Below are 14,367 nucleotides of genomic sequence, written 5' to 3'. Positions count from 1 at the left end.
AAGATCATATAAGCATGTTTTCGCACACCGAACCTATCAAAGCTTATTTCTAAGCTATGTTTAGGTTATATATGGTATGTTTAGCTTATGATCAAGTTTCGGACTATTCGTTACCTTACGAATCGGTATAGTTTCGCAGTTTGACGCAAATAGTCCCTGCGATCGAATAAACTTGTTTTTGCCATACCAAACCTTCCAAAACTTATTTCTAAGTTATGTAAAGGTCATTTAAAGTATGTTAAGCCTATTTCACTATTCCGGAGTGTTTGTTGCGCTAAAACTGATTACGTTTACGCACCAGTGCGCATATAACTTTCCAGAAAGCGATTTAAAGCTCGGAATTGAACAAGAATTGATATGTGCAAAGGATACACATATTTATACAAATCCCATGTATGAAACACAATGTTTCATAGGTTTGGCATTTGTTTGGTGTTCGTGGTGACACAGGTGTCACAGTCTCCCCTACTTTAGGAAATTTCGTCCCGAAATTTAATTCTAGAGGAAACTTGTGAAGACAACTGTGATCGTTTCGCTTTCAAATGAATCCTTCGTTTCCCAAGTAGAACTCTAGGTCACGTTTGGATTCTTAGCGAATCTGTTAACTGCCAAAATGTCGTTGTTGTAGTACCAAAAACATGGGGTTTTGAACAACGGATAGGAGAATGTTTCCTATGAAGACTATTATAGGAAACTTGTGTGTGCTCGAAATCAGAGTCGGAGAATGCAAAATAAGATTGACATTGGTCAAGGTCCAGGACTTCTAGCAATTTAAATAACGCTACTTTCGCAATGTAATAAGGAACACTTATATATAGGAAGTACCAGCGGCGTATCCACCATGCCCTTTTTACATTGTTCCCGTCTCGTTATTCTTATCACTATAGGTCTTAACACATGACAAAACTTGCTGTGGTTTCTGTGCACTGAATTCCATAATTACGTATGCATCCATAATTACGTAATTCCTTGCACAGTCCGCACAGTTCATCTCATAATGTGTAGGGTAAAATCAATCGAATAACCATGAAATGACTTGACTAGACCACCAAGGATCTTTTTAACTAGATCAATGAACGATCCTTTTAACCAGATCAACACATGATCTTCCTTAACTAGACCGTTGCATGATCTCTTTAAATAGACCACTTAAGGGATCTTTATAACTCGGAACCAAATAATCGTTTTGAATCAGCACTTTGGAATCCAAGGTTCTTACTATTTGCATAGAAGCCCCTTAAGGATTTAAGACAGTACTTTGAGTATCCTTCTGAGAATCTAACATATGAAAATACGGAAGATTCCACCAGGACTTAGATAACGAGCTTTGGAGTTACACATAAACACAAAATCACCAATTTGTGTATTCGTTAATTTAATTATTAGCTCGTTTGTGAATTTGAAGTACACTAGAAATCCAATCACGGACTTCAATTAGTACTTTAAAATATCCTCAAGAATCTAACTATGAAGATAGGAAGATCTTATAAGGATTTGGAATTTGTTTCTGTCGTGTTATAATATTCGTATTAGGATAAATAAAGAATCCAATTAAGGACTTACGACAGTACCTTTATCAAATCAAAGATTTGAAATGGTACTTCAAGTATCTGATTAAGAATTGCACCTGTACTTTGTTTCTTAAAAGAAACTAGTACTTAGGATTTTTGGGGAGATCACAAATGATCATAGAATGAAGGAACCACACGAGTAGTTTGTTCTGGAAAGAACATGGTTCTTTGGTGTCAATATTGTAGAGGTATGCCAACACATACATAATCATATCAGTTTTGGAAATAAAATTGGAATAACCATTTTATTTATAATAACTGAATTGTCTCAAATGTCAAAAGATAACAAATAAAGGAAATACAAAAGACTAATTGTTCACTGCTGCATTGTCATTTGCATTTGCCTCGTTTATGTTAAATGCTCGCCCGCGTGCTGGATTTGCATTAACAAGTCTCGGGCAATTGTTCCGGTAGTGAGTAAGATCACCACAGTTATAGCACGATCTAGGTGGAAATTGTGCTTGAACAACAGCAGGATTTGCAGCATTTTGGTTTTGGATAACATGACGGCAGGTTTCGACCAAATGTCCCAATCGCCCACAGTGGGTACACTTGAGACACGGTGTTTGATTCACATGATGACGGTTGAATTTGTTGCACAAGGGTGCAGTACCAATATAGTTCTTCCTAGCACGAGGCTGTGCTGGCTGATTTGGTGCAACCTGATCATTCTGAGCGACTACTGCGAAGTTTTGTGAAGCCTTACACTTCTTCGACTTCTTAGAGGAATCGGTCTGTTTATCCTTTGGTTTATCTTGTGTTGTCTTGTCAGACGGTCTCGGATTGCCTTTTCGGAAAAGCTTACCCTTCCTGATTTGAGATTTAGTCAAGGTGGCAGATAGTTCAATGGCTTGTCTGACGGTAGTAGGGTTGCTACCAGTAACAATATCCTGAACTGGGTCAGGAAGACCATCGATGTATCTTTCAATCGCCTTATCCAAGGGCGTAACCATGGTAGGACATAACAGACTCAATTCCTCGTAACGATCAGTGTAGGCTCGATGTTCACCGCTGTCTTGTTTGAGATCATCGAATTCCCGTTCCAAAGCCCTAAGCTCATGACGAGGACAGAATTCCTTCATCATTAGAGCCCGAAGCTCTTCCCAGGTTTGTGCCATTGCTACATCGGCACCTCGATCCCTCATTATGCCGTTCCACCATGTGAGTGCTCTTCTCTGGAACACACTTGACGCGAACTCAACTTTTCGCTCGTTTGGGCATTGTACATGACGAAACGTGCTTTCGAGACTCTCGAACCACTGTAGGAGCCCCGTGGCCCCTTCAGACCCAGTAAATGTGAGTGGCTTAGCTGAGTTGAATGTCTTAAAGGTGCACTGAACATTGTTATTGTTATTGTTTGCCTGATTTATCTGGGTGATAAGGTTCAGGAGTACAGCAGCGAATTGCTGAGCGATTAAGGCTGCCAAAGCGGCATCCTGAGCTTGATCACGTCGAGGAGGCATATTCTAAAAGAGCAAAGAAACACGAGGGAAAAACAAGTGAGATGTCATTAGATATTTAAAACTGGATGTTAAGAATATCGACAAAGCATAAGGATTGTGACCATTTGTTCGTTACTTAAAACAAACAAACGACACCGTGACAAATCAAAGTAAATGGATCAATATAATGTATCACTGAAGACATGCTCTCCTATAAGTGAATACTCACCCCAAGAGTTCCCAGGTAAGAGTGACTGGTCCGATACTGCGGATTTGTACGAACACTCTAGCCTTAGACAGAAAACTCAGGGTACAGGCATTCACCCTTCCAGTTTGCACGTGTTCACATTATTTAGACCCAAACTTTGACGAGATTTTAAAAACACCAAAGGCTTAAAAGCCTAAAAACAAATCATCTAAGGATAGATGACATCTTGTGATGTTTTGAAAAAATTTGACTCGAGAGAACGAATTGTGTTTTGTTTTTGTTAATCACCTAAGGATAGGTGAAGTGTATTGTTTTAAGACTAAACACAAGATACTTGTGTTAGGGTCCTAGGAAGGTTATAGTCTAGGTCAAAGCATTACTAATAACCTAATTCCCTATAACCATTGGCTCTGATACCAACTTTTCTGTCACACCCCGACCACGTAAAACAACAAATCGTGGCGGAAACGTCGGGGAGTGTTGTAACAGAATCATTGTTTCACAACCATGGATCAAATATTTTTGTTTTATTTAATTTATTGAACTCAATGTTTTGATGCAATTCAGATAAATACAAATAATTGTTTCTCAGTTTTAAAGTCGCTAAGGCACAAGTCCATCCTATGTGTAGCATGCATCAACAATCATCACAAAGCAGTACCTGAAACATATATGAAAATAGGTACGTCAGCATAAAAATGCCTGTGAGTAATATAGGATTTTATGAATTAGATTCATGGCTTTGGATAAAGGAGGAAAAGGTTTTATGTTTTCAAAATAGCCATGAATCCAATGTAAAAAGTTTTGTTTCTGAAAACGTGTCGTTTTGTAAAAGGGTTTATAGTATATACAAAATATACTTTGGTTTTGGAAAGTTTGTATAAATAGTATAACAAAGTATACTTTAGTTTTGAAATAGTTAATAGGTAGTATATCGAAATATACTTTAGTAATTAAAATATTAGATTTGGTAGTATATCTCAAGTATACTTTAGTTTAAGGATAAAAGTATTGGTAGTATATCAAATTATACTTCGGTTTGAAAATAGCATATCAAATATGCTTTGGTTTAAAAATAGCATATCAGTTATGCTTTGGTAGTATATCAAATTATACTTTAGTTTATGAAATAACAAAGTGGGTAGTATATCAAACTATACTTTGGTAAACAGTAGCATATCAAACTATGCTTTGGGAAATAACAAAGTAGTATGTTAAAACATATGTTGGATTTTGTACTTAGTATATCAAAATATACTTTGGTAGATCACATTTGAGAGCACATCAAACTGTACTTTTGTAGTATATCAACATATACAAAAAGAGTGTGATTTGGTATTCAATCATGCCTTAGTGTAACAAACTACACTTTGGAGACTATAGAAACACCACAAAGGCAATTTCTATTTGGTTAAAATTTGGTTTCTGACATTCCATACAACAGGAATGGGGTGTCTAGTCCTATAGCGCTATATCATACTACCAATCGGCTGGGTGAATGTATAAAAATGGTACAATCCAACAAATAGTTTTATAAGTTTTGGAAAATCAGTGTTTAAACCATAGGTATTTGTTTAATTTGTCAAAAGAATATGTATTAAGCATGTGTAATCATATAGTTTAAAATCAGGAAAATAACAGATAGGCATATATGTTTCACCCAAAAATAATTGAAAACAGTAAAAGAGGGGACTATGTACTCACTTGAGATTGCGAGTATCCTTGATTAAGTGTCCTAACAAAGCTCGGGAAATCAAGGAATCAAGTGGCACCTAGAATGGATCACTATGTTAAACAATCGGATCCTAAGTCGGGAGGTAGGATAGAATGAAGTTCTATAAATCAAATGAGTATTGCAACTCATATGGCATGATTTAATAGAGCTAACATTCTGATTTGGAAGTCTACCTAAGTGCTTTTGACCCGTTTCGACCCATTATGGTAGTATAAGCCACTATAATGCGTCGTTTGCGTAAAACTAGGTTCGGATGGTTAACTATGTGCTATGTCAAGTCTTACATGCCCAATTATCCCTAAACATGTTACTAATTCAGATTATATGTCAAAAATATGTTCACATAGTCAAAATACGGATTTTAGCTTCAAAAGGGCATTTTGGTCATTTCCTATGGGCATACAAGCTAACTAGCATACGACTAACCAATCCTATGTGATCATAAGGTATAACCTCAGTGGTTATTCCCTATGCAACTATGATCACTAACTAAGCTTGGTCGGATCTTAAAGATCGACCAAATGGGTCGGGTTCGAAAGGCTAAGCGGTTGTTTAGACCGCTTACCTTACGACCCTAAACAAGCACTAATCTAATAGTGTCGAGTTAAACATGTCAAAACATGTCTAACCTACTGATTTGGTATCAAAACAAAGCGTTTTGATACCCTAAAGTAGTTCCGTTGCAAAATGCGTGCTAAAACGCATTTTGACCGAAACTTTGACTCGACACTACAACTAGTTAACGTGGTAATCAGCGGCTATAATCACGAAGGATTATAACTATCGTGATTACAATCACGTTTCAAAGTTCAATTGAACTTTGACTTGACCAATTGATGGTCAAAACCGAAAGTCAAACTGTTGGCCAAACGTTTGACTTTCTGCATTACATAAGGAAAAAGCCATAAAAAGAATGAAAGAAGCTCACTAAGGGTCCTTGCTATCTTTTCAACAAGAAGACAAAGTCCCAATTCAGCTTAGGAGAGCTCCAAAGCAGATGTGAAGGAGAGAAAGAAGGAATGAGCAATGAACAAGTGAATGGAGTGGCCTATTTATACTTGTTGGTGATCAACAAGATCATGACAAGTGGTTTGTTTAGCCATTAAGCAAAGAAATCTGGCCATACAAGTGTAATTGACAGCTATACTTTGCTTGGAGAGGTGCTAACTTGGTCACCACACAAAGGAATTGCAAGAAAGGTCCCTGAATTATCAAACTGATGCTGAAAAAAATCTTTCTGCCCAGATGTGATGGTCGCGTAGCGCGACCATAAAGCCTTATGGTCGTCGCGCTACGCGACGGTGTAGGCTGAACTTTCAAAGTTTGGCAGAAATGGTCCCTGCACGTTTTTAAAGCCTTTTTCGATGCGTTTAAACCCCGTTAACCTCATTTTAAGGCTCTAATATGAAGTTAAAGTATAGGGGACTCAAAACATGCTCAAAAATATCTCGGATGTCGGTTCGTTTGATCGTACAATCGCGTTGTTCGGTTAATTACGACGGAAGTCGTAACGAACGCAAAATCGATCCAACCTAAGCGACGAATGGAATTTTTGCATGCCGATCACTAAAATAAAAATATTTTAGTGTGTACAAAAATTTTGGATGTCCAGATGTGTCCAGAACGTAAGATATGCGCGAAAATGCAAACTTATGCCATTTTTGACACTTTTAGTCCCTGTAAGATCATATAAGCATGTTTTCGCACACCGAACCTATCAAAGCTTATTTCTAAGCTATGTTTAGGTTATATATGGTATGTTTAGCTTATGATCAAGTTTCGGACTATTCGTTACCTTACGAATCGGTATAGTTTCGCAGTTTGACGCAAATAGTCCCTGCGATCGAATAAACTTGTTTTTGCCATACCAAACCTTCCAAAACTTATTTCTAAGTTATGTAAAGGTCATTTAAAGTATGTTAAGCCTATTTCACTATTCCAGAGTGTTTGTTGCGCTAAAACTGATTATGTTTACGCACCAGTGCGCATATAACTTTCCAGAAAGCGATTTAAAGCTCGGAATTGAACAAGAATTGATATGTGCAAAGGATACACATATTTATACAAATCCCAGGTATGAAACACAATGTTTCATAGGTTTGGCATTTGTTTGGTGTTCGTGGTGACACAGGTGTCACATAGATCGCTGGCACAAAACCTCGGGAGCTGACAATCGCAGCTGCCTTGTTCTTCTTATTGCTTTAAACTTCAGGATACAGTGCAGGATATAGATCAGATCGCTAAGTGTTACAATGAATTTGTATGAAAGTGAAAATTGCTAGAGAGTAAGTGTTAGAGTGTAGCGAGTGTGATTGTGATGTCCTAGTTGATCTGATATACCCACCTATTTATAGTAATGAATTATAAACAATAATCCCTACAAATATGGGCTACTCCGAATATTCTATTATGAACGTTATGGACCGAGTAATACGGCTTCAACGTCTTCATTTGAACGACTTGGACCGAGTCTTCCGTGGAATAAGTCTTGTTAACGTTGCTAGCTTCTAACCCGCGTACCTGCACATAATCCATTAGTAATCCCGAGGATACCATTCAGGATGTTACCAATATCCTGAACTAGCATCCCGGATGTAAACAGATACTACATAAACAAGATATATATCAAGATATTTTCCAGGATATGGGCTCAGAATTTCACCCATAACACCTATGATTTAATATACGAACCTAGAAATGCAATAAAGTCTCAGGCTCTAGCGGACTTTGTGGCCGATTTCAGTAGTGATATTCAAAATGAAGTAGACCTAGAAGTGCAACAACTAGGAGAGAACTTAGAATCCTGGACATTATATACTGATGGTGCATCTAATGTAAGGGGTGTAGGTTTAGGTATACTACTAAAATCGCCACAGGGGGACATAATACCCCAGGCTGTTAGATGTGAATTCCCTGCTACTAACAATGAGGCAGAATATGAAGCTTTAATTGCAGGATTAGAATTGGCTAAGAATATGAATATCAAGAATTTGCAAGTATATGTTGATTCCTTGTTAATTACTAATCATTTTAATGGATCCTATGCAGTCAAGGGTGAGAAACTAATTGAATACCTCGGTATTCTTAAGAAATTAGCAGGATATTTCGATATTTTTACACTTGAACAGGTACCAAGAGAGGATAACGCCGAAGCAGACGCATTGGCAAACTTGGGGTCATCAATCAGGATACCAGAAGGGACCCCGATACCGATATTACATATCCTGTATCCTGCAACGGATCCTCAGCATAAGGAAGTAGCAAGTATTCAAAATCCTGGAGTGGTGTATCCTGAAGGGGATCCTAAATCCTGGATGACTCCAATTATGAGATATCTCAAGGAAGGACATATCCCCGAAGATGAAAATCCTAAGGCGTTTAGGATGAAGGTATCACGATTCACTATTATAAATAATATTTTATATAAGAAATCTCTTGCAGGACCATACTTGAGATGCTTGGAGGATCCTGAAGCCAAAGAAGTACTTCGCGATATACATGAAGGGGATTGTGGTAACCATACTGGGGGCAGGTCATTATTTTCGAAAGTATTAAGGACAGGATTTTATTGGCCAACAATGAGAAAAGATGCCGCAGAGTATGCTCGAAGATGTGATGCGTGCCAAAGATATAGTAACATATTGCATCAGCCCGCTGAACCGTTATATCCTATTGTTTCCCCTTGGCCATTTATGAAGTGGGGGATGGATATAGTAGGAAAATTACCAAAGGCCCCGGGAGGAAAAGTCTTTATGCTAGCAATGACGGATTATTTCTCTAAGTGGGTTGAAGCTGAAGCCTTTGTCCAAGTTAGAGACCAAGAAGTAGTATCCTTCATAAAAAGGAATATCCTGACCAGGTTTGGGGTACCAGCTGAAATCATCTGCGATAATGGGTCCCAGTTTATAAGCAAGAGGACCACTGATTTCTGCAAGAGTTGGGGGATCAAAATGATAACATCCACTCCAGTACACCCTCAAGCGAATAGGCAGGCAGAATCCTCAAACAAGATAATTGTCAACAATTTGAAAAAGAGACTTGGGGCTAAGAAGGGAAGATGGGCAGAAGAATTACCATTTGTCCTATGGGCTGACAGGACAACTGTGAAGAATGCTACTGGGCAAACTCCATTTTCCTTAGTATTTGGAGCAGAGGCAGTAATCCCGACAGAAATGACAATGCCCACTGTAAGATCTACCCTAAGTGATCCTGAGCAGAATCCTGAAGCCTTGTGTCAAGATTTAGACACTATAGATGAAAAAAGAGATGCGGCAAGGATAAGGATGGCAGCATATCAACAGAGAATATCCAGGGCATATAACAAGAACATTAGGACCAGAAGGTTTAAGGTTGGAGATTGGGTGCTAAGAAAGGCTTTTCAGAATACTACTAATCCTGCCGATGGCAAGCTAGCCCCAAAATGGGAAGAACCATACGAGGTTGAATCAGAAGCAGGAAAAGGAGCATACAGACTCAAGAATATGGAGGGGGATATGCTACCGAGGTCCTGGAATGCTATACACATCAAGCTCTATTTCAAGTGAGTTTAGAATTTAATTTCTAACTCAGGATGGTATGAATTCTACCTTTTTTAAATATGTTTGGTTTAATTTATTCTTTGTAACCCAATACTGACTTAAGCATCGAAGGGGTGTTAGCCAAGCTAACACCCACCTTAGTTTACAATTGTTTTGCAAGATATGTTTCAGGATGTAGCTTCAGGATATGTGCTCAGGATAACTCGAAAGATTAGAGGATTGGCCCCCTCTCTCACGTTTAAGGGATACTGATCCCTTCACAGGTTTAAAGGTATTCACCTTTCTTCCGAATTGGGTTTAAACACCCCGCCTGGAGCGCAAGTTATTCAGGGATAGTTCAAGGTGGCGGGACCAGTCCATGTAAAAGTGGCTGACAATTTCGTTACTGTTGGCTATATCCTGAATCCTAAAGGTATATGAGGATTGATCACCCTCTCTCACGAAAGGGTATTTTCATACTCTCTAAGGTTTAAAGGTTTTCACCTTTCTAAGTCTTGGAGTTTATACACTCCCGCCTGTAGCGCATGAAAATTTGGGATTTTCCCCAGGATACAAGGGATTTATCTCCAGTACATCCTTGGGTTTTGCCCTTAGGACATAAAAAATTGCCTAGACAATGGAAACTGACATTCAGAAGATTTCTAAAGTATTTGAAGGCATTGTACACAGGGGACATTCCCATTAAGGTGGTGGTGCAAAAGCTAAAAAGCTGGGATGTGGAAGTAATGCACTAAATACCTTGCACTGGGGACATCTTTATGGGAAGAATTGTAAAGGGACTGAAGTTTGGTAATAGGTTTATACCCTATTTCTGGTATGATCTTTCCTTTGTGAACATCGTTTAAGTTCTTAGTGACATTATGTTTTATAAAAAGGACAAGTATCCTGATATATTCTCAAAGTCTTTTTTAGAATATTTGATTAGGGTGTTTGAAACTAATGATAGTTTGGAACTGGTCGTTTATCTAAAACTTTCTACGAAGCTGAAGCGATGTTTGTAAATTCTATCTAATAAAAAGTTTTACAGTATATTGCTGAGGATACTGATCAGGATATATTATAAGATAACAGTATGAAATTTTTGCAAAGCTAAAATTTATACTTAGAAATATAAAGAGATGAAATTATTCTTTGATAACCGAAGGTTTCATCCTGAAACCCAGGACCCATCCACCTTCGGCTATCGAATTGTTTAGGTACGAAAATGTAAATTGTTCTTAGAAACATAAAATTGTTCGAATAATTCAAAGGAAATAAGTTCTAGGGGTAGCGCCTTCTTGGTCCATTGTGGTTTCAGCGGCATCCATCTTGGGATCGGCCTCAGCATCCTTCTCAACATCGGTTGCTTTTTCGGCCGCTTTGGAAGACTCGTCGACATTTGATTTGGAAAAGGTGCCGCCGAGGTTCTTTAGCTTGGTCTCCCAAGCACCAACATCCCAGGAAGGACAGTCGAAGCCTAATGTTTTGGCTTCGTGAGCCATCTTCAACCTGGCTTGAAGGAGAGAAATGACAACGAAACTTTTGAGGCTCTCCCGGTAGCTAACCATATCCCTCTCGTACTTCACATGGGCGGCTTCTAGATCGGCCTGGGCTTGAAGAGTGGCTTGGTTGAGAGCAGCTTGGTGTTCTTGGGTCATAGCTTTGTATTTCTCCTCGTAATGACGAGATTTGGCGGCCGCAATCATACCTTGGTCAGAGATCGTGGCTTCTGCTTCCTTTAATTTAGATTCAAGTGTCTTGTTAAGCTTGCAGGATTCTTGATATAGGTTAACCAAACGCTCGAGACCCTGCAAAGGTAAAAGGATAGGTATTAATACTGATAAACCTTGGATAATAGTGTAAATCACAGGATACGGTATGAGGATACTGACTTGATTAAGAAAAGAGGTCATAAACCCGCTAGCTTCAATGAACCCGTGCTTCTCGTAAGGAAATGTGTCAGAAATGACAGGGGAATCAGGTTCTTTCCTTTTGCGGGAGCTTGAACTCCGGGGTTTGGTGGCCGGTGAAGGTTTAGGTATGACGATGGCTTTGGAGCTGCTGGGTTTGGATGTTGCTGTGGTTTTGGGGTTAGGCTCTTTCCTGACCTGGATCTGATCAGAATAGCCGTCCAATTCGTCAAGATCAAAAACTTCAGGGATCTTAGCTGGCGCTGCATAAAAGGGAAAAGTCTTAATCTTTATTTTTATCATTGTGACTAATTATTCTGAAAGAAATTCTTACCAGACATCTCGGATGATGAGTATTGGCTGGAACTCGGGACGTGTGTGGTGAAAGTTCTATCTATTGCAGGTAACCGGTAAATGGTATTGATTCTCTCTTCTGAGTCAGCGCTAGGGGGAGAAACTTCCTTAAAGTTCACTGCATAAAGATCAAAAAGAAGGGTATTAATAGAAGACAGCAATTAAATGGTCTATGAGGATATTTATGATCCTACCGGTGGTTAACCACTCCACCGGAAGGTTGGCACCCTCGGCAATGGAATCTCGTTTGACAAAGAAAAATTTGCGTTGCCATCCGTCTTCGTTTTTGGTGGCTTTGAGAATCAAGGGTTTGCTGGATGTCGAGAAAAGCAAGAATCGGCTAGAGCCGTGGGATCGGAGACGATAAGCGATAGGCAAGTCCTCGATGCGAAGGTCGGAACAGTGGAGATTTTTGATTTGATTAAGTACAATCAGTACTCTCCAAACCATGGGCATGGTTTGGGCAAAGGAGATGCCGTTGGTTCGAAAGAATTGCATCATGAATTCAGGAAAAGGGTACCGAAGACCTAGTGAAAAGGGATATGCCGGAAAACAAATCCATTCGGTAGAAGAAACATCCGATCGGACTGACCGATCGAATGGTCTGAAGACTGTGTTGTCGGGAAAAGCGCCGGAAGCTCTTAAAGCTGCGATGTCCGCATTGTCAAAAGCGCAGACCTCCTTTTCGGGATTTTTAAGGAGATTCTGCTGAGTGAAGATCTTGGTATCCATTGCAAGCGAAATGAAGTAAATTGACAGGAAGAAAATTTGAAATGAAGAAATTACCTGAAGGTTCTGTTGGAGATATCTGCTTTTCAAACAAGAAGAGAGAAGATATAGGGGCATCATAAATCTCCATAGAGTAAAAAACGCGTTGGAAGTTACGATGTGATCTTGACCGTCGCTTCGTTTTGAATGCCATGAGTTATGGGATAAGATTTTCAAAATATATCCGTTGGATTGGTACACCAACAGATATATTTGGGGACAATTGTTATGGGTCATTTTCTAAGCATACATATCCTGACCAATATCCTGCCTTTGTTTGTTCACTTGTGACCAGGATGCTGGAAGAGGATATTGCTGACATCTTGGGTAATATCCTGAGATTTATTAATTAACCACATGCAGGTTGGAGGTTAAGGCTTACTAACGGTCGAAAGGACTTCTTCTCCTCAAGACTCGGACGAATTTGTTGAAGAAGAGACGTTGAGCCCGAAAGACCAGGTCTACAACGTTCAATGAAGGAATACCCAGTGAATCCCGCAAATTTAGGATAGTTTGTTGGTTTATCTTTACTATAAATAGATGTGGCGGATCAGTTTAAGGCACACACTCTTTCACCAACACTTCCGTACGCTCTTACTCTCTAGTTCACAGCAATCACCACACTTGTATCCAAATCATATTGTAACACTTAGTTGATCCGCACCACATCCTGCACTGTATCCTGATATTTGAAGCAATAGAAGTACAAGGCAGCTGCGATTGTCAGCTCCCTAGGTTTTATGCCGGCGATCTAGATTGATCAAGGGCTTTCCTCGTACATCTCGTGTCATTTACTTTACTTTCTGCTCATTGTTTGATCATCGATACAGCTCGATATCCTGAGCCGTATCCCGAATACTGATTTTATAAACAACTTAACAAGCACATTTTCAACAACACTTTCTAGCACACTACCTCACTTAACTAATTTGATCACTAAATTGCTTAGGTAATTTTTGACCAAAACAGGTGGCATACAAAAGGCATAGTCACAAGGACAATTTTAAATTATGAGCCATGATCTTATAGGATCGAGGCATTAAGGCGTGAACATAGTTCATCACCTTTTTCTTGACAGTGAGTCATAGACTACAACTGTCTTTCGTCTCAAAGGACAATATGTATGACCCGTAGGCACTACATCACTAAGGGATGTTTAAATTAGAAAAGGAATTAGGAGAATCCAATATAAGGATGACTTGTGTGATTTTATTGAATCACATTTGCCAGGAGTGCTAACATGTTTTCAGATGTTAACAAGGATTTAAATCTTAAAAAGGTTTTACCATCTAGGCCATGTCTAAAATGACATATAGGCTAGGTTATACCTTCAAGATTTTCTTTCAATATTCAATGGCAGATCAATTACAAAAAGGAATGATATTTTGATTTATTTTATATGTTATTTTCATACATATAAGGACAAATGAAACTTTTAAATTAAAACATTTCATTAAATGGAAAAAGTACATAGATGCCCTAAACGAGACTTTTAAACAAGAAATTTGTCCACATAGAGACTAAAAGATAAATATGTCCTTATAAGGACTAATAAAGAAATGAAATGCAACAAAAAGAGTTTCTTCTTCACTTTATTTCTGGAAATTTTCTCCTTGGTTCTCTATGTGCGGTACGAATACTGAAGGTTTTTGTGGGTAGTCCAAATCTTCTATATTAGGAATCTTTACAAACGTGGAATCCAAGGATTCTATGGTTAATGAATAATACGAATCACGAATAAGGTCAGGACATGTATAATATCAACCATCGCTTGTGGCGAGAGACGGGTCCTCGGATCCCACCCCCGCATAAGTAAGGATACAAAGGGGTAAAGGGTGTAATCGTCCAGCACGTATCTAGGC

Source organism: Helianthus annuus, chromosome 2, assembly GCF_002127325.2.
Source record: "Helianthus annuus cultivar XRQ/B chromosome 2, HanXRQr2.0-SUNRISE, whole genome shotgun sequence".
NCBI classification, from domain to species: Eukaryota; Viridiplantae; Streptophyta; class Magnoliopsida; order Asterales; family Asteraceae; genus Helianthus; species Helianthus annuus.
Note: the sequence above shows the minus strand (reverse complement) of the source record.